Raw genomic sequence first — 27,481 nt, forward strand, 5'->3', positions numbered from 1 at the left:
AAAATGCTGGAAAAACTCAGCAGGTTGGACAGCATCTATGAAAAATGAAACAGTCGATGTTCATCAGAACTAGTCATTCAAAATCCAGTGATCCCGGTGTGGCCTCCTCTACGTCGGTGAGACCCGACGCAGATTGGGTGACCACTTCATCGAGCTGCTTTGTCGAGCACCTTTGCTCTGTCCGCCGCAACAGCCAGCATCTCCCGGTGGCCAGATACTTCAATTCTTCTTCCCACTGCCATACTGACATGTCTATCCACAGCCTCCTCTACTGGCATGTTGAGTCAGACGCAGATTGGAGGAGCAACACCTCGTATTCTGCCTTGGTGGTCTCCAACCTGATGGTCTCAACATCGATTTCTCGAGCTTCTAGTAACCCCTCCCATCTTTTCTTCCTCCTGCTTTCCCCCCTCTGCTTCTTTGCTTTCCTTCATTCCTGTGGCCTCCCCCCTCACCCCTTCTCTTTCCCCTCCCCCTCCCTCATGACCTGTCCATCTATTTCCCCACCTCCTCTTTATTCCATGGTCTACTGCCCTCTCCTACCAGATTCCTCCTTCTTCAGCCCTTTGCCTCTTCTACCTATCACCTCTCAGCTTCTTACATCACTCCATTTCATCCCCCCTACCCCACCCACCTACCTTCCCCCCTCTCACCTGGACTCACCTGTCACCTGCCAGCTTGTGCTTCTCCCCCTCCCCCGACCTTTTCATTCTGGCTTCTGCCCTCTTCCTTTCCAGTCCTGATGAAGGGTCTCGACCCGAAACGTCGACTGTTTATTTCCCTCCATAGATGCTGCCTGACCTGCTGAGTTATTGTCATTCATCAGAGCAGATTAGTGGTTCCCTGTTTTCTCAACCCCACCACCTTTCTTAAATAGTAGGGTCACATTTCCTACCCGTCAATCATTCTAGAATAATTGTAGAATCTATACAACTTTAGAAAATGATAACCTTTGCATCCACTATCTCGAAAGCAATCTCTATGATAGAGATCACTGGGTCCTAAGTATTTGCTGGCTTTCAAATTCACTGACGTCTCTGGTACTTCTTAAAAAAATTATCATGTATTTCCTTCAGTTCCTTATTCTTGCCATACTTCTAACTGTCAGGCAAGCTTTCTGTGCCTTTATGAGACCAACTCAAAGTATTTATTTGATCTCTCTGCCATTTACTAAGTTCTCAATATAAATGTTCCCGTCTCTCTCTGTAAGGGACCTTCTCTCTAGTAGTGCTGCTGAACATGGGTTTAGCACAAAAATTCAAGGGTTTTTCAACAGGTGCCTAGCCTTGATTTGAAAAGACTCAAAATTATTTTTAGAAAGATTGTATTGAACCAATCACTACCTCCATTGACATTAGTTTTTTTTAGTAAAATAAATATCCCATGAGATAAAAATCTGTCAAAACCTGTGACAATCACAGATGCTCCTAAGAAAATCAGCTCAGTTTGAGAAACCTATGCAAGTTTATCAAGTCAGCTTGGTATCTCCACAGGATTAAAGGTTAGTCGAACAAGGTACAATACAATTAAGGCTGCCCATGTAATGTTCTTGTTTGAAGGGGTCATCCTTTTCAGGAAAGGAGGGGAATAAAGGATGGTAATTGGAATGAATAAACAGAACATACAGGTTAGCAGCTCAAATTGCTAACAGAGTTTGAGGGGAAATAATAACTCACATTTCCTGGGAGAGCAGTCGGAGGGTTGGCCTTTAAAGTGAAAATCTGCTGGTCACTATTTTAACTGTCAACACCCTGCTGGCTGAGGTGCACACTGGAAGCAGGGTTGCATTACATTAACAAGACATGGGCAGGATTTATGCCTTCCATCCAGCCAAAGCCCAACTGAGTCAACATTGTTTTGTTCAGTGACAAATCACGGGAATATTCTTCCAGGTTGGACATGAAAGTCAAATCTACCCTGCCCGAGTGACATCCTACCCCAATCTGATACAATTTTCCAGGACCCATCTCCTTGTTGGGCAAACCAATCTTTGCTGCCAGCCATCAAATTTCTGCTATTGAACACCCTGTCCCTAGTGGTCAGTCAGCTGCTGCTTTGCCCTGTGTTGTGCAAGCACATGACCAGCAGTTTGAAGCCTATGACTGGGAGTCTGTTTGCCATTGATCACACAGTCTGCTGTCCAGCCTTTACTGTGGAGGCATCTTTTTGACTCTGGTGGAGAATTTTTAATTGGGTATGATTGAATTAGTGACCCATCTTGCATTCCTCCCTGTTTCACTCTCCATTGGAAATCAAACTGAAATGACGTTTAAAGGGTATTTGATTCAACTTGCCTGTTTTACTGCAAATGCTGGTATCCAGATTGTGTCCAAGGAAGGTTTGGGAGGCCGGTTTTGGGAGTTAAAAGCCACCATTTGGATCTGACTAAATGATGGTTCTGATTTACAGATCCAGATTTTCACAAACTTTTTGCTGAGTTGAATGATTCCATGGTGCCACAAATCTTAGTAGATTTGAAGTTTCTTTATCACATACTCACCCCCTCAGAAACTGGCAGTAGCCAGTAATTTAAAATATCAACTGGGGATACTTTATTAATGAAGCAGCTCATATTGCAGATCAGCACAGTTATGCTGGCTTTTTTCCAAACAGACTGCCTTTGAAACATTCTTGACATCACACAGTAGCAACACCAGAGAGCACTTAGTCACATGATGCAATTCTTAAAGGCATGACATCATTAAAGCACCAATGAACTGATATCACACATAATCATGTACATTGCATGGAGACGCAAGAGAGGCTGCAGATGCTGGACATCTGGAGCAACACACACAAAATGCTGGAGGAACTCAGCAGGTCAGGCAGCATCTATGGGGGGAAGTGAACAGTCGACATTTCGGGCCGAGACCTTTCATCAGGACTGGAAGAGGGCAGAAGCCAGAATAAAAGAGTGGGGGGAGGGGGAGGAACACGAACTGATGGGTGATAGGTGAGTTCAGGTGAGAGGGGGAAGGTAAGTAGATGGGGGGGGGAGTGGGAATGATGTGAGAAGCTGGGAGGTGATAGGTGGAAGAGGCAAAGGGCTGAAGAAGATGTAATCCGATAGGACAGGACAGTAGATCATGGAATAAAGAGAAGGAGGTAGGGAACCAGAAAGAGGAAGGTGTGGGTGATTGGCAAGTCGTGAGGGCATGGGAAGGCCAAGGGAAGGGGTAAAGGGGCCAGAGGGAGAAGGTAAACCAAACGAGGTGGGGGGGGGAGGGGGTTTGGTGAGAGAAACAGACAGGAGGGCTTACCAGAAGTTAGAGAAATCGATGTTGATGCCGTCAAGTTGGAGACTCCCAAGACGGAATATGAGGTGTTGTTCCTCTAATCTGCGTCTAGCCTCAACTTGGCAGTAGAGGAGGCTGTGGACAGACACGTCAGTGTGGGAATGGGAAGTAGAATTAAAATGACTGGCCACCAGGAAATCCTGGCTGTTATGATGGACTGAGCAAAGGTGCTCAACGAAGTGATCCACCAGCATGTGTCAGGTCTCACTGATGTAGAGGAGGCTGCACCAGGAGCGCCGGATGCAATAAGTGACACCAATGTGAAGTGCTCAAAGGACTGCTTAGTGCTCTGAATGGTGGTGAGAAAGCTGGTGTAGGGGCAGGTGTAACGCTTAACATGGTTGCAGGGATAAATGCCTGGAGGGGGATCAGTGTGGACAAGGGCGTCACGGAGAGAGCAAAATATCTAAATATCTGTGCTTTACTGATGTCTTTCACTTTGGCATAAAGTCTTTGAGATACTTAGATAGATTAACTGTTTTTCCCAATTTGCTTCTAATTGGTTGTAGTTCACCAGGGGCCTGTTACTGAGCTACATTGTCCTTACTGCAGAAGGCTAGTTGTGTATCCTCTAATATCTTCATATTTGTTTCAGGTAATCAAACCTCCTTGGTGATCTTTGTGAACTTGTGCTTGTTCGTACAAAGTGAGCCAATCTTCTTCATCATATACAGTACATGTGAGCTGTGGTGTATGTCGAGTCATCGCAGCTTACTGAAATATATGATGTGATCCTCAAACTCTGACTGGGGGCAGGTCTTTGACACTTCTGTTTCGGAAATATGCCCTTTGTGCTTTGGCTAACTGCACTGTTCACCTACATCTTTTTATACTTCTGGTACTAGCAGCCGACCTGTTGGTGGGAATAGGGTTCTAGGTCTTCCAGCCAATAGTTTCTGCAAGGGGTGTTGTGGGAGGCTTGTATGCCCAAGAAGGGGTCTGACTGTGATGGTGTAGCCTCCTTCAATAGCTCCTTGGCCAGCTTTGTGTGTTCTCTGCCTTTCATTTACTCTGAAGAAAGTGAAATGATGTTGTCTGCTGATCAAACTGCCAATCCTCAGAGAATTTCAAAGTTGCCTGCTCTGAACTGTAGCCCATTATCTGTGATCAGTGCCTCAGGAGTGCCAAGTCTGGCTAAAAGGTCATTTGAGCTTGTGAATGATTATCAGTGAGTGGGTATTTTCTACAAGGTGTATCTCCCAGAACTTGAAGTATAACTATATGTCACTCATCTGATCCTACTTTTGCCCAATTTCTGGTTGGGACTTGATGACAATTAAATCTTCTTGTGGTGGATATTTGCGGTCTTGCATTTTGATAATCTATCCATTCATTCTTGGTTAGAAGATATCTTTTCCCACATTGTAGAGGCAACCATTTTCTCTCAGGGACTGATCTAATTTTATCATGTTCCAATGTAGCTTGGGAATGTGCCTTTAGCCTCTGACAATCAGATCATCTCTCACATTAAAATAGATTCAACATCATGCTGCATCTCTTTCCATGCTGTCCGAATTATTTGCTTCAGGTGCTGGATCATATCATCTTATCTGGCAGAATCCTCAATCTCCTGCATCAAGCACTGAGAGATTGGAATATGTTTCACCATGTTGACTGTCTCAAGCTCAAGATCCTTGACATCTCTTGTGTCCTTGAGATAGGCTCAGCTGAATGTGTCAGCCATGTGCATGACTTTGCTCATGCACTGTAAATCTTTACATTTATATGCCTTCATCTTCACACATGTTCTTTGCAATCTCTTTGGTGCCCTTTGAGGGGCTTAACAGGAATGATCTCAATGCCTTTTGAGCACTGTGCAGATATATAATTCTTCAATATGTGTAATGGTGAAACTTCTCCAGTCCAGTTACGCATTCTCAATTAATGCATCACCTATCTCCACATCTATTAAAGTTCCTTATGTGAGTTTTGACCCTCCTGCAAGGCTATTGCTCCAAGATCCTTTCCTTGGATATCTTCCTGAAGTGTTAACTCCTTCTTATCATCAAAGTATCCCAACCCAGGCTCTGTGTAACCGTCTCCTTGATTCATTTAACTGTTTGTCCCTGGATGTGCAAAAGGACTCTGATCTCATAGAATATCTTCTATCAGCTTCATAGAGTAGTGACTCCTCTTCACACCCCCATTAATGCCACTTGGTTCTAGGCAAATTCTCAGTTTGGCATTTCGTTTTTCAATACACACCAACTTGGATACTCAGGGGTAGGCATGCCCACTAAGGCTACTATCTCTGTCCTATTAGCCTTTCCAGTATTAGTATTAGTGGCTTTCTGTTTCTCCTTGAGAACCACTGGAAGATGCTTTGGGGTGGCTGTATTAGCTATTTCCTTTCATGTAGAACTCATGTTGTATGCCTTCCAGTTCCCTGTTCCAGGAACGATGTCCACGTATTCACTTGAGTTGCACAGCTGAAGTGATTGCTTGCATTGTTTCAATATTCCCAGTTCTATCAAGGTATACCTTTAACAGTCCCATCTGCTATACCTCCAAGCATAGGTGTGACATCCTTCTGATTTGCTATGATGGGATCCATCTCATTGCTCTCTTGATTCTTTGAGTTCACCACCTCCAGAGATCATCTCCCACCAGGCTTCAGTGTAACGTTGCACACCAATGGAGAGTGATTCATTGGTTTTAACTGCAGCAGTTCAAGACTGATGGATTGCTTTGGGAGGACATTATATGTTGTTCCTGAGTTGCTCTGAAATGTCACTTGTTGCCCTTGCACCAAAGTTTTGGCTCGTCTTGCGGATGTTCCTCCCACAGAATTGGCATCAGATATATTGTGCTCCGTCGGATATCCCTGCCTAGGTCTTATCATCCGTGCTATTGGCTCTTGTGTCGTCATCACTGTTCATTCTATAGAAATGATATTCTGATTCACACTGTTCATATAGTTCACACTGTTCTCCATACACAGGTATTTCTTTGTTATCCAGTTACCAACCATAATATTTAAACTATTCAAGCAATGTTCCCTTATATCGTGCACTTCACTGCATGCATTTCCTTCTATTGGCCATTCAGTATTCTTTGCCTGGAAGTGAATAGTCCTGCAGCTTTGCACATTTGTATGCACTTTGGTAAAGCAAACAAAGACTCAGGAAGTCACCTTCCCAGATTCTGCAAGCAATCCAATCTCCAATGACCAGGTCTTTCAGATCAGTGCTAAAAGTGTTAGCTCATTAAGAAAATAGCTGTGGATTCTCCATGTACCTGGATATATACAAAGAACCAAAAGCAGTCAACTGTTTCACTTCTAGATGAGTTGTCATGTGTCTGTATTATGTATAATGCATTCTGTGATGTGCAGCTGATGTTTTATGGTGTGGTACAATTTTCTTCCTTTGTGACCAGTAAGATATAACAATAGCTTTACTTTTGTCTGGTTTACTATCACATCCAGTTCAATACAGAGTGTATATGCTTCCCTATATTAGTTCCAATATCATTCACTTGGAAATCCAATGACCCGGGTGACTTTATTTCATTTACAGTCTCAGTTGAATCAAACAGCTTGCTACCAGTGCATGTCCATAAGTTACTTCAATTGGGAGGATCACACCGAGTGTTCTAATTCCAATTCAGTCATATCATCTAAGTTTCATAGTTTCATCAACCAGCACTTCTGACAGCAGGTCTCAGTATCTCCCTCATTCATTCCTTCACATACTGGAAATTATCTGTATTTTAAAATATTGGAATGGTACTTAGAAGGCACAGCTTGCATTGCCAGCTGGCATACTTACCCTGGCTTTCTTCTAAGCAGGAAGGCTCTGGAGTTTTCTACACTACAGCAACACCGGATGGAAGGTAATTAAATAGTTCAATCTTCAAAAGGGTTAATAGCATTAACTGGACAATTATTGTCCACTAACTGGTATTACATGTAAGCATTTATTACAAACTCAACATCTGCACCACTGCTTCAGCACTGCGCTTGGTGCATCAGGTTGGATTCAAGTCTGAAGTCTCAAGTCTTGTGCTCAAGCGTCTGAAATGTGGCTTGAGTCCACAGACTTCTGAGTCAGAGTGGCTAGAGGGCTACCGACTGAATGAGAGTTGATGCTGCACCAAAGCAGTGACTAGCCTTCCAAAGTGCTTTGTAGACTATAAAGCACCTTGGGATGATCCAAGACTGTCTTTCTTTCTTTTTACAATATTTTTTATTAATTCCACATAGAAAATACAGAGTACATGAATCAGAAAAAAGACAAAATACTACAAAATACATTGTGTGAAATCATACTTAAAATCACAATACCCCGTATTGATAAACAAAAAAAGATAGTTAATTAATAACAATTAAATTGGAATAATTTTATTATTAAAAAAATCTAAACCCACTACCAAGACCGAAGCTGTTTGGTAAGAAAGGGACAAAGAAACACCTTAAACAGATAATAATATTAGCCAATATCTGTACTTTAACCACCAAATCAAAGGTTTTGAAAATAGTTCAAAAAAGGTCCCCACAATGTTTGAAAGTCTAAATTAGATTCAGAAATTGAACAACGGATCTTCTCTAAATTTAGGTATGACATAACATCCTGTAGCCATTGGACATGAGTAGGGGGAGTAACTTCCTTCCATTTAAGCAACACAGCCCTCCTGGCTATAAAAGAAATAAAGGCCAATACGTGTAAATCAGAAGTCTCCAAAATTATATCTTTTTCTCCTACAATCCCAAATAATGCAGTCAGAGGATTAGGCTTAAAATTTATTTTAAAAAGCACAGAAAATGTTTGAAATACCTCTATCCAATATCTTTTAAGACTCGGACATGTCCAAAACATGTGGACTAAAGAAGCCTCTCCATTATTGCATTTATCACAATAAGGAGATATATCCAAATAAAAACGAGGTAGCTTGTCTTTGGACAGGTGAGCTCTATGAAACACTTTAAATTGAAGGAGGGAGTGACGTGTGCATAATGATGAAGTATTGATCAATTAAAAAATTTCATTCCAAGTTTCCTCAGAAATTGAAATCTGCAAATCTTGTTTCCAAGCATTTTTAATTTTGTCTAAGGGAAACTTACTCATTCCTAATAACCTACCATAAATATTAGATATTGAGCCATCATAAAAAGGCTGTCAAAGGCACATTTTGTATTCACTTCCTAGATTTTACTCTTCTGCGGTTGAAAGTTGCATTATAGTATTCACAGATCAAGTCATAAGTGAAGTTTGATTGTTTATTTCGGGAGATAATATGATATTGTGCAATTACCTTCTCAATACCAGATTTAGGCCACTTGCTTAATGAGCAGATAAATGAACAGACCTTAAATAATTTACAGATTTGATTTGAATATTCTAAATGCCAAGGATGTTTAATAGTCTGGCAGCAGTGCAGAAATAGGTGCTTACATTTCTGCTGCAGTGTGTGGGTGCAACACTGGGAATGACTTAAATGCCAAAGTCAGTGAAATAATTAGGATTGTTACACATTTAGCTGTGATTCAAGGGTAACTCAGGATATCGATTTAAAACCAGTTTCTGCATATCTTTATAAATGCAGATGCTGTTCAGAATGCTGCTGAAATCAATGCCAGGGACTACAACATCCATATTTCATGATTACAGACACAGCAGCTTGAAATTACATCACAGACTTGGGCAGAATGACATGACTTTGTAATCATTTCTGTACCGCAATTTGAAGCAGATTATTTTCAAGTGCTTTATCTTTCGCAGTGAAACTTGATAGGGTTGATTTGGACCTTGGAATTTATAGCAACAACGCTGAGCTTGAATGTGCTCAGTCTGCAGATGTGCAAGCAAAATGCACAAGGCATTGAGACTCAACAGTGGCGCAGCAGAGAGGGTCAAACTGAGAGGAACCAACACTCCACTGGTGACACTGCTGCCGTCTCTTCAGGTAGCAAATGTTACAAGGAAGTGACAACTGTAATTTGGAGATGGAAGCAGGGTTTTTATTGAATACGTTTTAGTAATTAACTGAATAGAAAATTAAATGGGTTGGCAGACTATCCATGGCAGAGTGGTAGACAAGGTACAGATGCTTGCATTTGGGTAAAATTGGAAGGCAACAAAAGATGGGAGCCCAGCAAGAGGAGCATTGGAGTCTTCAGCTGACAAGGGCACATGTGCGTTTAGCAGTGATATAAAGCTTGAAGAAGAAGAAGGACTAGGTGATGTTGCAAAGTGGTAATAAACATACTTCCGGATGGAGAGGAAATGGGTTCTTAAGCACAGGAGAAATTGAATGGACATCAAAAGCGTGAACATTCCTGTTCACTTGGGAAATAGTCTGAGAAGAAGTTGAAAAACACTATGGTGCTGGAGGAACTCAGCAGGCCAGGCAGCATCCGAGGAGAAAAGCAGGCGGTCCGCTTAGGAGAATTCAATTCTCCCACTTTAAGTAATCCCCACCCCCACCCCCACCATGCTGCTTCTCTTCTTCCCTTTCCTAGGCTATCTCTTTTTTCCCTTTCTCTCCTTACCTTTGACCCATCCCCCAGTGGATCTGCTCTCCCCTCCTCCCCCGCACCTGCCTATCACTATTTCTCACCTGCATCTACCAATCACCACCTTGTGCCCACCCCGCCTCCCCTCTTTTGTCCACCTATCACTGCTCTGCCTTTCCATCCTATATATTGGGCTTCCCCTTTTCCTATCTTCAGTCCTGAAACGTTGACCGCCTGCATTTCTCCACGGTTGCCGCCTGGCCTGCTGAGTTCCTCCAGCATCATCGTGTTTTTCATCTAGATTCCAGCATCTGCAGTCCTTTGTTTCTCTAGTCTGGGAAGAAGAATGGACTCAGTTGCCTGAGAGCAGAATTCAAAATGAGGGCCAAAGTTCCAAAGTTCATCATTTTGGTCACCTTGGCGACACTGACTGCTTTGAGGTGAATCAAATTTACAGCAGTTCCTGTAGTTACCGTCAGGCAAACTATAACCACTGCTTTAATCAAGATTAAAGAATGCTGCTTGTTGATCTGGATTATACTTGCAATATTATTTTGGATAATTATAGCAATCTGCACGTCACAGTGTAAATTGGATTGTAGCCACAAGGTTATTATTGTTAATTGTAGCACTCCACATTTTTCACTGTCAACTGGGTTACATTTACAATGATATTATATTTAATTATGGCACTGTGCATCTTTCACTGTGATCGGTATTTAGAATTTTTCATCCAATTTGAAATCAAATTCAAACCAGATTTTTGCAAATCTGCAAGGAAATTCATTTTGCATTTAATTGGAGGGCTTTTGCAACAAAAAGCAACTCACAATTCCTATGAAACAGCCTTCATTATTTGGAAAAAAATGGTTCAGATCATGAGAGTCATAAAGCAACATCATTCACAAAAAGGGCACAAGCTCAAATAGCTTAGAAGTTGGTCCCAGTCAATTTTTTTAATGCAGATATCACACAAATGACACTAATGCAAGGATTCAGGGAGAGCACCAAAAATTAATCGAAATAGCACCCATTATGAAATTGGACTCAGCATTTCATTTATTGTATACTTTGGTACAGAAAATGATTTCTACTCATAATGTATCCAGTTAATGGTGTTGACACTGCATGACTCTCTTTTCTAATTTAAGGTTGTAAATTGGACTTTTTGGGTGTGACGTATCACTTGTGAGATAGTTCAACTGTCACCAACACCATCATTTACCAATGGTTGGAAGGAGGGACAACATCACAGCAAGGGCAAGAAGGCACTCCCTGATAAAAAAGCACTTCTCATAATCACACTGCATCATCAGAAGTCCGGATCAAGTTTCTCTCAAAGCAATGTACTTCTTGAATACAGAGCTAGCAAATCATACTATGTGAATGTTCACCTCTCTCTTCTTCCTTTGCTTGTGGCTGCCAGTTTTGTGTTACCTATAGACTGCAGCTCACTAAATAGAGCTGTGTTTTCTGAAAACCAAAACTCTTTCTCCTTGCCTCGGATCTACTCTGCAGGTGCAAGCATTGTTTCATCTTTTGATCCCTTTGAATTGCTAATCAGCATACACATCTGGTAAGAAGCAGAGTAAATGCATAAACTGGAGGTGTTGTACATGACAGCAGTGTAATCTGGCTGGCATTCATTCGTATGTCATGAAATCATCAGTGGTTTAAACATCAGTTATCAATGAGACCTTCTGAGATCCCATTTGAGGATCATCTAAATCCATTACACATGTGTATCCTTTCATGGTGGGGGTGGGGATGAAAGGGGGCACAATTTTAATTGATTTTAATTAAAGGAAGCTCTTTGTTCACACAGCACAATTACCTGATGAATCAGATGCACAATCCATCAGTTCTCACTGCACCTCCAAGATGTCATTTAAACTCCCACCCCTCCCCACATCATCCCAAGACCAGGGTCCACAACAGAAGTGGCACTTTACAGAAGAAATTATACCCTGCAGGGAGCCTCTCACACTGTATCACTTTCTGACGAGAACTTCTGCTCCAGAAGTGACCACAAAAATCAAAGTGTGTGCAGAACAACCAGGGAATGAACATCACGAAGAGGGACACAACCAGTCACTGGGGGTCAGATTCAATCACCAGCAGACCATAATGTAAGCAGTGGCATCTGTTGATAACTCTCATAGTGAAGAGATCTGCTACCATTCAGCTCTGATCCACAGTGGGAAGGCATCACTCAGATGAGGAGCAGTCTGGGGCCATCACGTGGCACACACCCACTTCCCAAGCTTCCTCGTTGAGGTGCAGCAGTCGGTGTGACTCTCCCAGCATGAACCCTGACGTTATCTGTTACACCCGGCTGATCGTGGGTGCAAAAACAAAAAAGTACCTGCGCTGTTTGTATATGGCTGTGTTTTCACAGAAATTTATAACAAAGCCACATGAATTTAAGCAGGAAAATAAATACCCTGGTGCCCTTGTGTTCCATTTCCGTACACTAGGTTTACATTTGCTAACAGTATGTCGCAGTGCCTCCTGGGCTGCAGTCTGCCTTTTTGAAGGCTGCTCCTGTTCATCTGGAGTATGAAAGGATACCCTTTAAGGCCATGAGAGGGACTGTCTTCAGATTACTGCCCAAAGTCAAAGTCGAGTTTATTGTCATATGAACAAGTACATGTACGCACAGATGCAGTGAAAAACGCAGCCAAATCGTGGAGCGATGTAAAGATGGTGGGGCTGGAAGTGTTAACCACTCTCAGGATCTCCACAACTTCTGAATGCCATTCAGATCATATTGTATTGTTAAGCAGAGTAACCTCAGTTTCTGCTGTTAGTCTACTTATTGTCGACCTGCAGTTTAAAGGGCTCAAATGTTGTTCCATCATAGTGTCAACTTCCAGACCCACAAACACAGATTAGAGCACAGAGCTGCAGATGCTGAAAATCTGAAATGAAAACAGGAAATGCTGGAAGTACTCAGCGGCTGGGCAACATTACTGAAGAGAGAAACAGAACCAATGTTTCTGGTCAGAGACCCTTCATCGAAACAAGGAAACAAGCATGTTTTAATTTGCAGAGTCGGGGAGGAATAAGCTTGAACATCTGCACCTCATCTTCAATCTGGAAATGTTTCAGCCCTCAGACCTCAACATTGAATTTTATAATTTAAGGTACAACTCTCCCCACCCCAAACCAGATGTAGCTGCGTATCTTTTAACATGTTTCTTTTTTTTCCTCTCTTCTGTTGCTACCTGCCAGCTTTTAAAATGTTACCTTTACCACTTTAGTCTCCTTATCACAGACATTCCCTCCCTTCTCTTCATACCTACCCTTCACCATAAATTAAAGCATATTTGTTATCTTGTTTTTACCCTTACTGCTGTTTTTCCTCCTCTTTCCAGAGACAATTCTCTCTGCAGTGAGACAGTGGTTCTGCTCACAATAAAGAGATGTAGGAGTAGAGGGCGCATGTGTCGATACCTGTATCTGAGGAGAGTCTAACACATGCCATATCTGTTCTGTAGAGAGAGATCCGCACACGCGTGGCTTTCCTCTCTCCATGCAGCAGAGCAGTCTGCTGACCCCCAGCATCACTCAGTTTGAGCAGAGCCCCAGACTGCTCACGTGCAGCGTCCCGTTGCTCCTGGAAAATGGAAGGGCTGCTAACGGCTAGCACCTCTCTACCCAGTGAAAACCACTATCTGCTCTCGAATGGCATCTCATTTCTGTATGTGAACAGCAACCTGTTGGCAAGTGGCATCTCTCTGTTCTTTGTCGCCGTTTGGTTAGAGCATGAAGACGCACTCGTGTGGCAGAGATCGCTTGCCCAGCTGGGTCAGGTCAGGACTGCGTGGGTGCATTCGGACTTTGTCCGTCCTCTGCTACAGCTGACACCTGCTCCAGTAAACGCTGTGCCAGGAAGTGCTCTTGGTCTCCAGGGAGGCACTCATGGCTTCCTGGTTCCACACGCCCTGCTGTGAGAGTAACGAGATGGGCTCCTCCTGCTCCTTGTCATCTCTTGCAGTAGGTCAGGCAGGTCTGGCAGTGCACCCACCAATTCTGTGGGCATCCTCGTCCGCTGGGTCAGAAAGACACCCCAATTGTGGCTCTCACCTGATTCCTGTGCTGGACGCCCCTCTTTCGAACTCCACACCTGGTTCTCTGTCTCCTGCATGACTGTAAGTTGTTGGCTCCAGGCCCATCTCATGTGATGCACTTCCCTCTGTATCTTATGTTTGATCCCATCAAATGGTAGATCTAGAGGTGCTGTGTCCATCTCTGAGATGATGTCACAGCATGTCAGGTGCAATGGTGCAGTTTGCAAATCTTCCCTGTGCTCTTCGTCTCCAGTCCTGCCTTTAGTGTCTTCTCAATCTCCTCTCTGCCCTCCACTGTCCTATCAGTCTCCTCCATTCTCTGTGGAGTTGCTTCAATCTCCACCCATCTGCAAGTGCTCCTCGTTCTCCATCCCTCCCCTGCATATCCCCCTTGCTCTTTTCAGGGTCCTCTCTGCTTCACTCTCTTCAGTGTCCCTTCCAACTGCTCTCTTCCCTCCAATGTCCTGTCAGTCTCTTCCTCTCACCCGAATGTGCTGCTTGCTCATTCTCTCCTGCTCCATTCAGTCCACCTCTTCCACCTCAGGCCTCCATTGATCCTCTGTGAAGGCAGATCAAAGATAATAGCAGATAACAGAAGAATCGGGGTGGTATTCAAACATAAGGTGGCTTGACAAGGGAGTCATTGAGATTTGTTTTCTCTAATGGGAGTCACATACAATGGGATGTAGTTGCAAAATAAGGAGGCAGTCATTTAAAACTGAGGTGCATAGAAATTTCTCCTCTCGAAGGGTATTCTCTGCCTCAGAGGGTGGTGGGAGCCAGGTCACTGGATATAGTTGAAGTGGAGGTTGATAATGATTTGAAAGCCTGAGGATTTGAGGGTTATGGGGAACAGCAGAGAAGAGGAGTTGAGGCCAGCATAAATCAGCCATGATCATATTGACTGGTGGGGCAGGCTTGAGGGATCTGGTGGTCTGCTCCTCATGTTCTTGTGCTGTGTTCATTTGTAACACGTAGTATTTAGTTCTTCATGTTTCTACAGCACCACTGATATTTGCCATCAGAATGAAACAGTAGAGCACATAACTTGTAGGCTTCAAGTCCGTCTTGGTCTCCCAGCTGTTTGGGATTCTGTGACCCATCTGTCTTAGCGTGGTTCACTCCTAATTGGTGAGGATTGCTGTCTGGGTGTACCCCCCATTTCAATCCCATATTTGGCAACTTTTGCTTAAATGAAAAAGATGACAGTTATTAGTAGACGCTGTGTACCTCAGTTATAATACTCAACCTCGGTGGGGATTGTGGTACTGGAATGTAAGTGGTGATGTGAGGGTAGGAGTTACTGTAGCAGAGGGATTCATTTGTGGGAGATGTCGATGGAATCCACGTGCGTTTGTGCGAGAATGTTACTGCCAGTTTGAGAGGTCTTTTTTTGTGGCATTACACAAACCACCTTGACGTTGCAACTCAATTGATGGAACTTGTTGCTCCTTGATACAGGCATTGTCACCACAGCCAGACACCACCCCAGCTTCATCCACCCAAGTTCTCCAAATGGTAGCCGTTCCAGTTCTCCTGGAGCTCAAGGACCTCCCTCTTCCCATCAGTAGCACTAATAAGCACTTGTAAGTCACACTGGATGAACCTCAGGCTCTGTTCTCCTGACCTGCAGTCTCCCTGTTGACCCTTGCCACCATTATGTAAGTTCTTCCTTTCAGTGCCTATAGGGGAGGAGACTTTCAGGGCTACTGCACTCGTGAGAGCTGTGCGTGAGCTGGACTGCTAATTTGGGCTGTGTGCCTTACCAATTTGCACAAATCTGGGTGGAGAAGCACATGTGTTTTTCTTAAAGCTTTCTGACAATTTTGTGATTCTTTTTTGTAATGGAAATATGGGAATAACTCATGGGAAGCTGCAGTACATGCAGCACCTACCTGGGGTATAAAAACAATCTCTAAAGTCTAATTTCTAGGCAAGGGTAAAATTTCCAAATGTCCACTTGAGATGGTACTTCTGCTATTTTTTTGTATTCAGTTATATCAAAATCTGAAAGCATATTTAAAAAAATCACTCTGGTTAACCCTGGCTCAGATCATTTTCTTTGCCCTAAAGCATGGTCTTGACATGACTTTATATTATGTGTATAAAAGAGGAAAACCAGATGTAGTCCTACACTGACATTTTATTCTATGGCCTTCAGATCTGCACGGTAATGGATCTGACTGCCTTTTGTTCTCAGTTATAATTTCTTCCAATCCCAAAACTTTATACAAGGCTGCAAAAATGTAACGAGATTTGCCTTTTATGTCTACGCAGATGTTACCTGTTCAATGCCATTGTGACTGCTGAATGTAAATTTACCAATTTGGGACAAAAAATGTGCATTTTTACATAGTCTTTCATGAACACAACATAATCCAAAAAAAAGTTTTTGCTTTTGAAGTTACACTTTTGAAGTGTATCCACGGTTGCCACATAGAAGGCCAATTAGTCCAATGCAAGCTACTACAGACAGCAATGTGACTATGACCAGATAAGTTGTTTCAGTAATTTTGATTGAGGGATAAACATTAGCCGGACATCAGAAATAACTCCAGTACTCTTCTTCAAAATAGCACCTACAGTAGTCCACATTTGGGGCCAGAAGGACATCAGTCTAATGTTTCTGCAAAATGTGGCACTTCCAAGAGGAAAGCTTTCTTTTAGTACTGCACTGTGAATGTGACATCTAATTTTGGTTCTTAACTTTTTGGAGAAGGACTCAAACTCCACAATTTTTGGACTCAAAGTGAGGGTGCCACTCACTGAACTGCAGCTGAATGCAAACTACCTGTGCACGTTAGCTTCTATCACAAGCTCCACAGGAAACTGGTCTTACATGGGACCCCACCACCAGGCATATCCTCCCCTCTCCACTTTCCACAAGGATCACTCTCTCTGGAGCTTCTTCATCCGCTCACCCCTACCCACTGATCGCCCTCCCTCCCCAGGCACTCGGCCCTGTAACTACACAGTTACACCTGCCCCTTCACCTCCTCCCTCAGTATCATCCAGGGCCCTAAACAGCCCTTCCAGGTGAGGCAGTCCTTGACACGCGAATCACGCGTTGTTAATTATTGCATTCGGTGCACCCGTTGCGGCCTCCTCTACATCGGTGAGACCGGATGCAGATTGGGGGACGACTTCCTCGAGCACCTTCGCTCCATCCGCCACGCCAGCCGGGATCTCCCGGTGGCCAGCCATTTTGATTCCACTTCCTTTCCCCACACCGACATGTTGGTCTACTGCCAGGTCAAGGCTAAACACAACTTAGAGGAAAAGCACCTCACATTCTGCCTAGGCAGTCTCCAGTCTGGCGACATGAACGTCGAATTCTCAAACTTCCAGTAACCGCTCCCCCTCTATCCCGTTCCCCTTTTTTTTCTTCTCTCTCTCCTCCTGGTGCAACTGGTCCGCATCACCCTATCTCTTCCCCCTCCCGCACCCTATCCATCTGCCCATCACCCATACAGGCCTCCCACTGGTTCTTCTCCCCACCTCCCTCCCTTTATTCCACGCGCCACCTTTCTCTCCTACCAGATTCCGTCATCTTCAGCCCTTTCTTGCTTTCACCTATCACCTCCCAGCTTCTGACATCATTCCCACTCTCCCCCCCTCCCTCATCTGCCTATCAATCCCCTCACCCGGATCCACCTATCACCCACCAGCTCATGCTCCACCCCTTCCTTCCACCGTTATACTGGGCCATCTCTCCTCTTTCAGTCCAGATGAAAGGTCTCGACCTGAAACGTCGACTGTCCATTTCCCTCCATAGATGCTGCCCGGCACACTGAGTTCCTCCAGTGCTTTGTCTGTTGCTCCAGATTCCAGCATGTGCAGTCTCTTGTGTTTCCGGTCAGTGTGCATGCTTTGCATTAACTGTGATGGTTAGAATGATGCTCACAACCACGTGGCTTCTCTTTTCCCTCTTCCCACCAAAATGTTTTGCAGGTCCTGTGCTGAGTTCCAGCTTTTACATTTGATGGGAATCCCACCACTCCTTATACTCCCTAAATGTAACTGGGGTAATTATTAAGTAGGTTTGGATTCTTATGTCGTGTATGAGCATCAGGTTCAAGTTTATTGTCATGGGCATACATACCCAGGGTATAAATGCCATGAAAATTAGCTTTTTGCAGCAGCAACTCAGTACATTGCAAACATGACAAACATAAATTACATAAACTTAAATTAACAGAAATTATACATAACTTACATGACAAAATAAATAAAAATAAACATAATGACATTTAGTGCAAGTTAAGAGAAATATTAAGGTAGAATTAGGGTTTTTCAGGTCTGTTCAAGAACCTGACGGCAGTGGGGAAGAAGCTGTTGTTAAACCTTGAGGTGTGGGTCTTCAGGCTCCTGTACCTCCTGTCTGATGGCAGCAATGAAAAGAGGACATAGCCCGGATGGTGGGGTCCTCAATGATGGATGTCGCCTTCCTAAGACATTGCCTCTTGTAGATGACTTCAATGGTGGAGAGAGAGTACCTGTGATGGAACTGGCCATCACAATGGAGCATCCCACTGTTGTAGAGTAACACTATCGCTCAAGAATTAACTACTCTTCATATTTTGAAAGCAAGTAAAAGAAATAGAAGATCTCCATTCAGCACCAGAGTTTGACTTATGAATGTCTGCTTTATTTAATGAAAGCACTTGCACAAACAGTGTATCTGCATGTTAGCGCAGTTCGGGTAACAGAAATTTGCTTTTAAAGAATTCACAAAGAACTTGAGATACGGAATAAAATTTAACTCTTACAGCATTTATGTGAGAAAAAAAATAACTAAATGAACACAAAATATGAATGAAACAACACGTTTTGTCAATTTTTATCAAAGGTTCGTGTTATTGAAAATTGTGTTATGGTTTTCTAGGAAGGCAATCCTTCCGTAACATAGGGATGCACTTAACATATTGTGATAATGCAGTGTTCTGGTTCCTTATGATTTGATCAATGATTGCTTAAAGCCTTATGGATTATGACACTTAAATAAAGCCTAAGATAGTGCTAGAGCCAGTCCATAAGTACAGCTGCAGCAGGGTGTGGCTTTACTACTGTTGAATCACATCGCCTTTAAGTAGTGCCATCTTGTGTAAGCTTAAAGGCTGCAGTTAATGTGGCTGTCAGTACTGAATAAATGGACTGGAAAATGTGATTGCAATTATTGCTGAGATGCATCAGAAAGAAACCACAGCAGTCATCAAGTGTGATTTTTAACCCTTATTCCTCAGCAGAAAATCTTCCCAGTCAAATACAGAGGCATCTCATTGCATTAATACAGCTCAAAAATACTGCTGACTCTGTGGTGTCTACTCTTATTGAGTCCAGGCATGCTGAAATCTCCAGTTATATCAAAAAAAAATGTCTAGTGATCTGATTCTAAAACCTTGCACCTGAAAAGTTTGTGCAGGAATGCCATTCCTGCAGAAAGAAAAACTGTTCCTTAAAAGCTATTTATTTAAAATTTGAAACTCCCATGGGTGTACTTTTGACTTTTTGTGAAATGGGTGTTCATGAAATGACAGCCCCATTTCATTATGGACAATAGAGGTGGAGACCAAGAGAAATGCAAGTTGGACTCCCAATTGGCAATTCCAGAAACTCAAAATCACTCCCTGTGATTTTACAAACCCATCTTCTCAAGAGGTCAGATTGCTGAAAGACTTGGATTTAAACTGCACCTTCCACATCACCTCAAGTAGTCCACAACAAAGTTCTTTTGAAGTATATTCTTGGTTGAAATGTCACAAAAATGATGCACAGCAAGCTTCCACTGACTTTTGGGTGAAAAACAAGATTACCTCTTATTGTAATGTTGATTGAGGGATAAATATTGGCAGAGACACGGGATATCTCACCTGCTCATATTTGAAATAGTACAATAGAATCTATTGTGTTCATTGGAGAAAGCAGACATACTTAACGTGTTTAGTAAGAGTTTTGATGACTCTATACTCATCAATTGATGCATTTTTTTGTGATCCTGTGCATCTCCTGAAAAATGTAATAAAAGCAGATTTACTAACAGCAACAATTTCTATTCTAAAAACAGCTTTAACAGTTAATATCTTAAGGCATTTCACAGCATTGTATGGAATAATAATTGACATCTATACACAGGAAATACTGGAGAAGAAGACAGAACGTTTGGTCAAAAATGATGAGGAAAGTGAAATAGAGAGATATAGGGAGGGAATTCCAGAGTTTAGAGTTCTGGCCACCACTAGTGTAGTCACTTAAGTTTGGAGCTGATTCAGATGGCACAATTAGAGGAGAGCAGGTACTTGGAGGTCAGGAGGAGAGTGCAGAGAAAGAGAGGGGCAAGATCATGGAGCGATTTGAATGGTCAGGCACTGCTTAATTGGGAGCCAGTGTTGGTCAGCCTGAGGAAGTTCCTACCCATTGTGCTTTACAAGTGTACACTGCTTTCTCTCACTTACTGAGAGCAGTGCAGGCCAGAAATTTGCAGTTTATTTTGTTTAAATAATATTGCATTAAGCTGATTGATTGGCAAATTTCAAAGAACAGCAGTAAGGCAGGGAGGGCCAAAGATATTGAGTGCTTAAACCTTTTTATAGAAACTAAGGGCATCAACTGCTTACATTACTGCACTTTTCTTCTCTTAACCAAATTTATTGTCAAATCATGTCAGGCCTACTCTATCTGCTGTCATATTTAGTCATATTAACTATGGTGCTGCTTCAGCAGACAGGGCCTAATGTGCTTCTGTGATAAAAGTGTTCAGGCAGGGCAAGATAGACAGAACATTGCTTTTAAAGGAACAATTTTTCGATTCATTTTTGTTGATGAAGTGTTGCTTGGAACTGGAAAGGTTTAATTTGGTTTGTATCCATTCCTGAGTGAATTATAATTTAATTTTGTTTTCATTAAGTCCATAGGTTTAATGCCTTGAAGTGAGTAAATTGCTGGTTATGTCCTGATCGACATATATTTTTACCATTCCAGTTCTGTGCTTTACACAATTAGCATGCTTCAGAAGTGGTGTAATCTAGTTATATGCCAGTTGTGGATTGTGATTTTTTTTTTGTGTCTGGATGTCATGCACGTAAGGTTTGACTACAAGTATTGTGACCTTTGCAGATGCTGAATATTAATAGAGACATTAATAGATGTCAAATATTTTTGACAATGTGAGCAATAAGTTGAGCCATCACAAGTGATTGATGATTACAAAATTTATGAAGATGTTTTTACTTTAAGCATGAATTGGGAAAGCTGGGACTATCTTGATTCTCTTAATGCTTTACATTTTTATCCAAGCTCTTGGCAAGCTTGGGTGCTCAGAATCTCATCCTCAATCAGAACAAGCTACGTTGACTTCAGTAGGATGAATTTCAGAGGTAGTATACAGCATTCTGACGTGGCTATATAACACATTGTGCGTTACCAACTGGGATGAATTTCTAAGTGAGCCTTTCCAAGATTGTACCACCTTGATACAATGTTGAAATTATAATGGGGGAAAGTCACATGGTCACATTTATTCCATCATAAGAACATAAAGCAGTGCATCCATATCAGACTAAATAGCCCAGAAAGAGAAGGAACATATCACAGCATTATAGGGAAAGACCAAGGGTATGGAACTAATTGGACAATGCTTTAAAACAGTCAGCACAGATACAAGTTGAATGTTCTTCTTCCAGACTGCAAGATTCAATGGAATTTCCTCCTCCCATTCCATTGAGACAATTTGCTCCATTGTATCAACAAAGCTGCATATCTCCTGGCACAAATTTTACTTTGTCACCTTACCACATGCTGCTATCAAATAGGGTCACCTCCACCAGCCAACTTAACTGCCGACGCCTTCTTCATGGTTTATACTTCATTGTGCATAGAACTATCTAGTCATTGAGGGTTATGTTTTTTCAAACTCCATATCAAGGTACATGCAGACTTTTGACATTACAATCTCATCTGCTCCTTCCAATTCAAAATCAAGTTGATCCAAAGTGGAATCCAAACTAAGTTTGGATGAAATCAGGCATCTGTTGCTTTGTTTTTCTTTCTAAGTTTTCTCTGTCAGTTCCTTTTCTGTCTCCATCTTCCTAAAGGTCTTTGTTCTTTTTGTGCTAAGTTTCCATAAATACTAGTAGGTTTGCCCAAGTGACAAATACTCAGGTGTGAGTCTTGCTGATAAATATCAACAGGATCATTAATAAAGTGGAAGAGCTGATTCTGCCCTCCAACCCACACGCAGCTATCGCAGAGGCTGCTGATCAGTAATCTGGTGCAAATACAGTGAGTGCTTCGCCCCACCTTGCCTAATCCCAGGGCACTTGAAGCCAATTGAGCATCCCTCCCAAACCTCCCTGCCTCCCAAAAACAATGTTGTAATGAATTGTTCTGTATGGGCGGTATGCAAGATAAGTTTTTCACTGTACCTTGGTACAAGTGACAATGATAAACCAATTTACCAGATCGACCATAATTTTAAATAGTGGAGTGGGTTTGGACTATTGACCAATTTCTGCTCCTATTTTCTAACCTAATTCATGCCCTTTCCATCATTTTTCTAATTAATATAAGCTTCCCTCTTAAGATCTTCTTCTCGCATGTTGAATATTCTATTTCAAAGTAATCTTGCTGTTTTTCTCTGAACCCTCTTCCATGCCTTCTACTTTTTGAAGGTAAAATGACCAAAACAGCCATCAGCATTCTGAATCAACAAGTTTCAGAGGATTAAAGTAATACGTCTGAACTTAAAACAAATGCATCCTGATGCCTGATTCAACTGGCTTTTGCTAATGGATGATCAATAGATGCATCCATATCCATCTTCTTTTTCACCTTTGCTAATTGACATACAGTCCTTGTGTGCACATATTTTATCTTTCCTGTATCAACATGCATTAGACTGCATTGATTCACATTAGATTCCATTTGCCATTCCTCAGCTCATCCAATTAATTTCTCCCGATTCTTTAGAGTACTATCAATCTCTGTGTTATCACAAAGATAGGGTTGACACTATGAAAATGAAAATGAGATACAAGTATCAGACATTGTCTGGAAAGATTGCTTGCCACTTATTTTTATACTTAAGTGGGCAATGTTATGGAATTAACTATTTTCCTTTCCTGAACTCAGTTCTTGGAATAATTGCTCAAAACTCACATGCCAAATCCTGGTGTTTTAGATTTCCTGGGAGAATTATGGCTGTGGCGGTTCTTACTGCTCTAGTGCAAAGCAGGCAAGGTACTGTACGATGGGGCTGAGTGGTCTCTTGGTGCTCTACTACTCGATTATTTTTTTATTCAAGAATATAAAGTTGAAGTCAGTATATAAATATTAGAAGAAAATGATAATGTAACTCTCCTATCATTGCTGTGGGTAGATGTGCAGTGACATACTTTAAGAAAGGCTTGCACCTTTCACACCCCCAAGTCATCCCAGAGGCCATTGCACTCAATAACCTACCTTTCAAGTGTAGCAACCATTGGAATTATGGATACTCTGCAGTCTATTTGTGCCCTGCAAGCTCCATGTGAAAATGACACAATAATCTGATGTTGAATGAGGGATAAATATTAGCCAGGGTAACTCTCCTGCTGTCCCTCAAAGTAAATTCCATGAGATCACTTACATCCATTTGGTTTAGCAACTTATCCACAAGGTGACACCCCAACAGTGCAGTATTCTCTCAGGGTAGTACTGGTGCGCCAGATTTAATACTTATTTTTTTATTCCAAAATAAACTTTATTCATCATAAAAAAACAAACTATATACAACAATTAAACAGTGCAAACCTTTACATTCATGTATGGATCAATCATTAGTGTTACCTTTTTATATATAAAAAAAACAGCACCGATGCCACTCGTGTGGCTCCCTGGGGTGCTACCCCAATCCCGTGTTTACAGTACTTAAGGGGCTTTCTCGTCTGACCCTGCCCCTCCCTCTCCAGTGGCAGAAGAACCCTAAACTGTAGTCCTTCCCCACTGACCCCTTGCGTTGGCTGTACCCAGCTTCAGTGCGTCTCTCAGCACATACTCCTGCAGCCTGGAATGTGCCAGCCGGCAGCATTCCTCTATGGACATCTCACAGTGCTGGGAGACCAACAAGTTTCGGGAAGACCAAAAGGCATCTTTCACTGCATTGATGACCTTCCAGCAGCAGTTGATGTCTGTTTCTGTGTGTGTCCCTAAGAATAGCCTGTAGATCAGAGAATCCTCTGTTACACAGCTGCTGGGGATGACACGTGACAAGGACCCTTGCATCTTTCGCCACACCCTCCTCGCAAACCTACAGCCCGCAAAGAGGTGGACAACCGTCTCGTCCCCATTGCAGTCCTCGCGGAGGCAGCATGCACTGGGACTGATGTTTCAACCATGCAGGAAGGATCTGACTGGGAGGGCAAAATAAGATTTAATACTTACTGCATGCTGAAACCTATGGAGAGGACTTTTAGGAGGTAAGAATACATGCATCTGAGCTATTTGAAAGCACTCCTACAATAGGATTATTATGACCAAGAGGCAACCATTTGGCTGCTTGGAGAATGACTAACATTATTTATTTTGAACAATTATTAAGCTTTAATAATGTAACATTACAAGATTCTTATTGGAAATGTAGTTTGTGAAAATGTTCAACTTTTGACAAATTAACTCATGGGTGAAATTATTCCTTGCAATAATCTAAATGTGTGGCACCTAAAATATAGCAGTGAGATTTCCATAAATTTGCAGTTGCTGTTGTAAATGTAAATGCAATTTAATGGAACAAGTTTATAGTTTTGCTGGAAAATAGCATTGTATAATGTTCACCATGTCAGTCGCCTGAGGTAAACACATGATTTAGTGGTGTCTGTGAGTTGTGTTTTGCTTCTGAAATTTGGTTTGATTGAAATAAACAGAGCCAAATTTTGGAAGTGGTAATCAAAGCACATTGTGCATTAAATATATACAACCAAAGATGTGGGTCAATCCCATGTGGCTGGACGTAAGCTTCCTCTTCATATTTAGACAGTCCCCAGAAGTTTGTGCTAATGCAGTTCAATATATTGTGCACGTATTTCCAAATGACTGCCTGGTTGGTATGGTTTTATTTCTATTTCCTTGCTTCCTCTTGAAACAATTTTGAGTTCTTTCTAGGGTAGCGTTCCTCAGGCGTACAATCACTCTCCAGTACTTAGTGCAAGTGGACAGAGTTCATGCATGAGCTTGGATAATAAGCAATGGCAAGACGTTCAGCCAGACTGTCAGAATCTATCCTCGTCATGTTTTCACTGAGCCTCTGTACTTTTGTACTTTGTGTCAGGGGACAATAGATGACAATCATAAACAAAGAGGCCTGGCTGACTTTCTTTTTAGCCTGCACAGTCCAGAACAGCTCAGTTATAATCTAACCCAATGACAGAACAGACTCAGAGGGTTGAATGTCCTTGTTCTTTTGTTGCTACACACTCCTTTAAGTTATCATGGCAACCACTGGCCCCCTGTAGTCTGACTGGACAAGACTGACACTGGGATATTTTGTTTTTTTTTGAGATAATTCTGTATCTGAGTGTATTTTCACTTGAGCACTTCCATTTATTATTGAATAACCATAATTTAAATTCATGAATAAACATCTATCAAAAGATAATACTGAGTTCCAGAATAGAAAACAAATTGTGGGCATTGAGCAGCATTCTAGGCATGCTTCCCCATGACTTTTTTGGCAAGTTTCCAAACCAGGTTTACCCTTGTTTTTACTTTTTTGCTACTTAAATTCAGCAATGATCAAGAAATTAGAAGAGCACAATATCTTGGATGATTATACAGCCAGAGGAGATTACTGATGCAGGAAAAGAACGAGATTATGGAACAATTTGAAACATGCAACCCACTGCAAACTTAATGCTATCATAAAAAATATAAACTATTGCAAAACTGATCAAGGAATCTAAACAGCTACTCATAGCCAGTTTGTTCTGACTATTTTTGGGGGTTTTATTTTAATGTAGCAAAGGATCACCTTCCTAAATATTCTGCAGTTTGAGCAGCTGCTGATGACAGTTGCAAGAGTGCACCATACAACGTGTTGACACTATGCCTCATTGCACTATTACATGGTGAATGCAAAGGCAAAGACCCCGGAGTTCATAATGGCTCAGAGTCACTGAGGCCCTCAAGCTGCTGTCAAAATAAGTCAAAAGCATGCAGCCTAGTTTGATTTTTATCAGCTAATGGCTAAAGCGAGGCAATTACAGTAAACTTCTGGAATTTTGTGGAAGCTTGCAGTCAGCCTGAGTTCTGAAAGGGCTGTGTTACCCGGAGATCCAGGGCCCCATGACTTCTGTTAACCAGTTCTGCAAGAGCTGTATTACCTGGAGATCTGGTGTCCTTGTGACTTCTGTTGACCAGTTCCCACAGAAAGATTCAGCCCAATTATGAAACACATTTGAAGAAATAAGTTGTGACATTTTCTCATACTAAAGGTGTAAATGGAAGAAAAATGTGTGAAATTAAATCAGAGTAAGTTTAATTTGAAATCTATTTTGGTCAAAAAGAAGAGAAACTGAGATCTTTATTTGAAGTTGTGTCTGTCAATTGTGGACCCTCTATGGACATTCAGCAAAGAATTTAATTTCATTTGATGGTGCTCAATTTAATAATTACATGAATCTGCTGTGTGCTCTTTTGGACTTTGAAGCAGGAATAACACATAGAGCTCAGGGGCTTGATCCACTGTACATTATGACTGCAACATAAAAATTGGCAGAAAAGGACCAAACTCTGTCTGCTTCACCGTGTCCCATGCTGGTAATGAGATGTTCTTACAATAATGGAGTTGTTGACTAATCTGAACAATCGATTTCCATCAATTAGCTTGTCGCAAGCTCTGATATGGACCGTCAATGTTTGGAGAGCTTGAGAAGCATGGAATCAAAGGATCAAGTTGATGTTGCTTCACATGTTGGAGCAGAAATTCATTCATGGGCACTTGTGCTAAACCTGAGATACAGTAACAACAGCTTTCTAAATTTGGTTCCCTTGTCGTCAATGGGACAGAATTTCAGAAGCACAGTACAAAACACATCCATTTCTACAGCACATACTTACTGTAAATAACTGAGGATAAATTTTGCCCCATCTTGTTTCAAATTGATCATATAAAAACAAACCTTTGCCCTCTCTAAGACAGTTAACAACTGTGTTAACCTAGAAAGGCATTTTTGCAGTCAGGTAATCAAGGGAAAAATTTGATTTCATTGAAAGAATTCTGAGCTGCATGACAGGATGCTGAAGGAAGCTTGTGTTTTGCTGTAAACACTTCAATTTGTCTGACTCATGTTCATGTGCTGAACACTAAATAGGTTTTGATGTTCGTGCAGAGAAATCCCATGCTAGCTTGCCTTTTCTAGCCCAATTTGTAGTATTTTTTGACTTCATTGCTGTAGTCCAGGGACCACAGCAGACAAACCGTAATAAATTGACTGGCAGTCTATTCATTAAACACCGCACCTTGCTTCTACACGAGGGTTGTAGTACTGCTCCTCAATAGTGAAACTGAGAGGTGTAACAACTAATGATAACAGCCATATAATTCAAATGTTTTTTTTCAGGCTGTAAGTACATCTAAAGATTTATCAGGTAACAGAATCTTGTATTGCCCCAAATCCTTCGAAAAATTA

The 27,481-nt window shown here is 41.9% G+C and overlaps 1 protein-coding gene across 3 annotated transcripts in view; it reads left to right on the forward strand.

Annotated features, from left to right (window-relative positions):
* Positions 1 to 27,481, forward strand: part of LOC127570372 (cadherin-6-like) — a 219,161-nt gene that overhangs the window by 98,621 nt on the left and 93,059 nt on the right. The window contains exon 1 of one of the 3 annotated variants that reach the window (XM_052015877.1): positions 12,872 to 12,896. The exons of the other annotated variants lie outside the window; for them this stretch is intronic. The gene's annotated coding sequence lies outside the window, so the exon portion shown is untranslated. Of the gene's footprint in view, positions 1 to 12,871; positions 12,897 to 27,481 lie in introns of those variants that run through there. 3 annotated transcript variants of the gene reach the window in all.

This window comes from Pristis pectinata, chromosome 5 (genome assembly GCF_009764475.1).
Source record: "Pristis pectinata isolate sPriPec2 chromosome 5, sPriPec2.1.pri, whole genome shotgun sequence".
Taxonomy (NCBI): Eukaryota; Metazoa; Chordata; class Chondrichthyes; order Rhinopristiformes; family Pristidae; genus Pristis; species Pristis pectinata.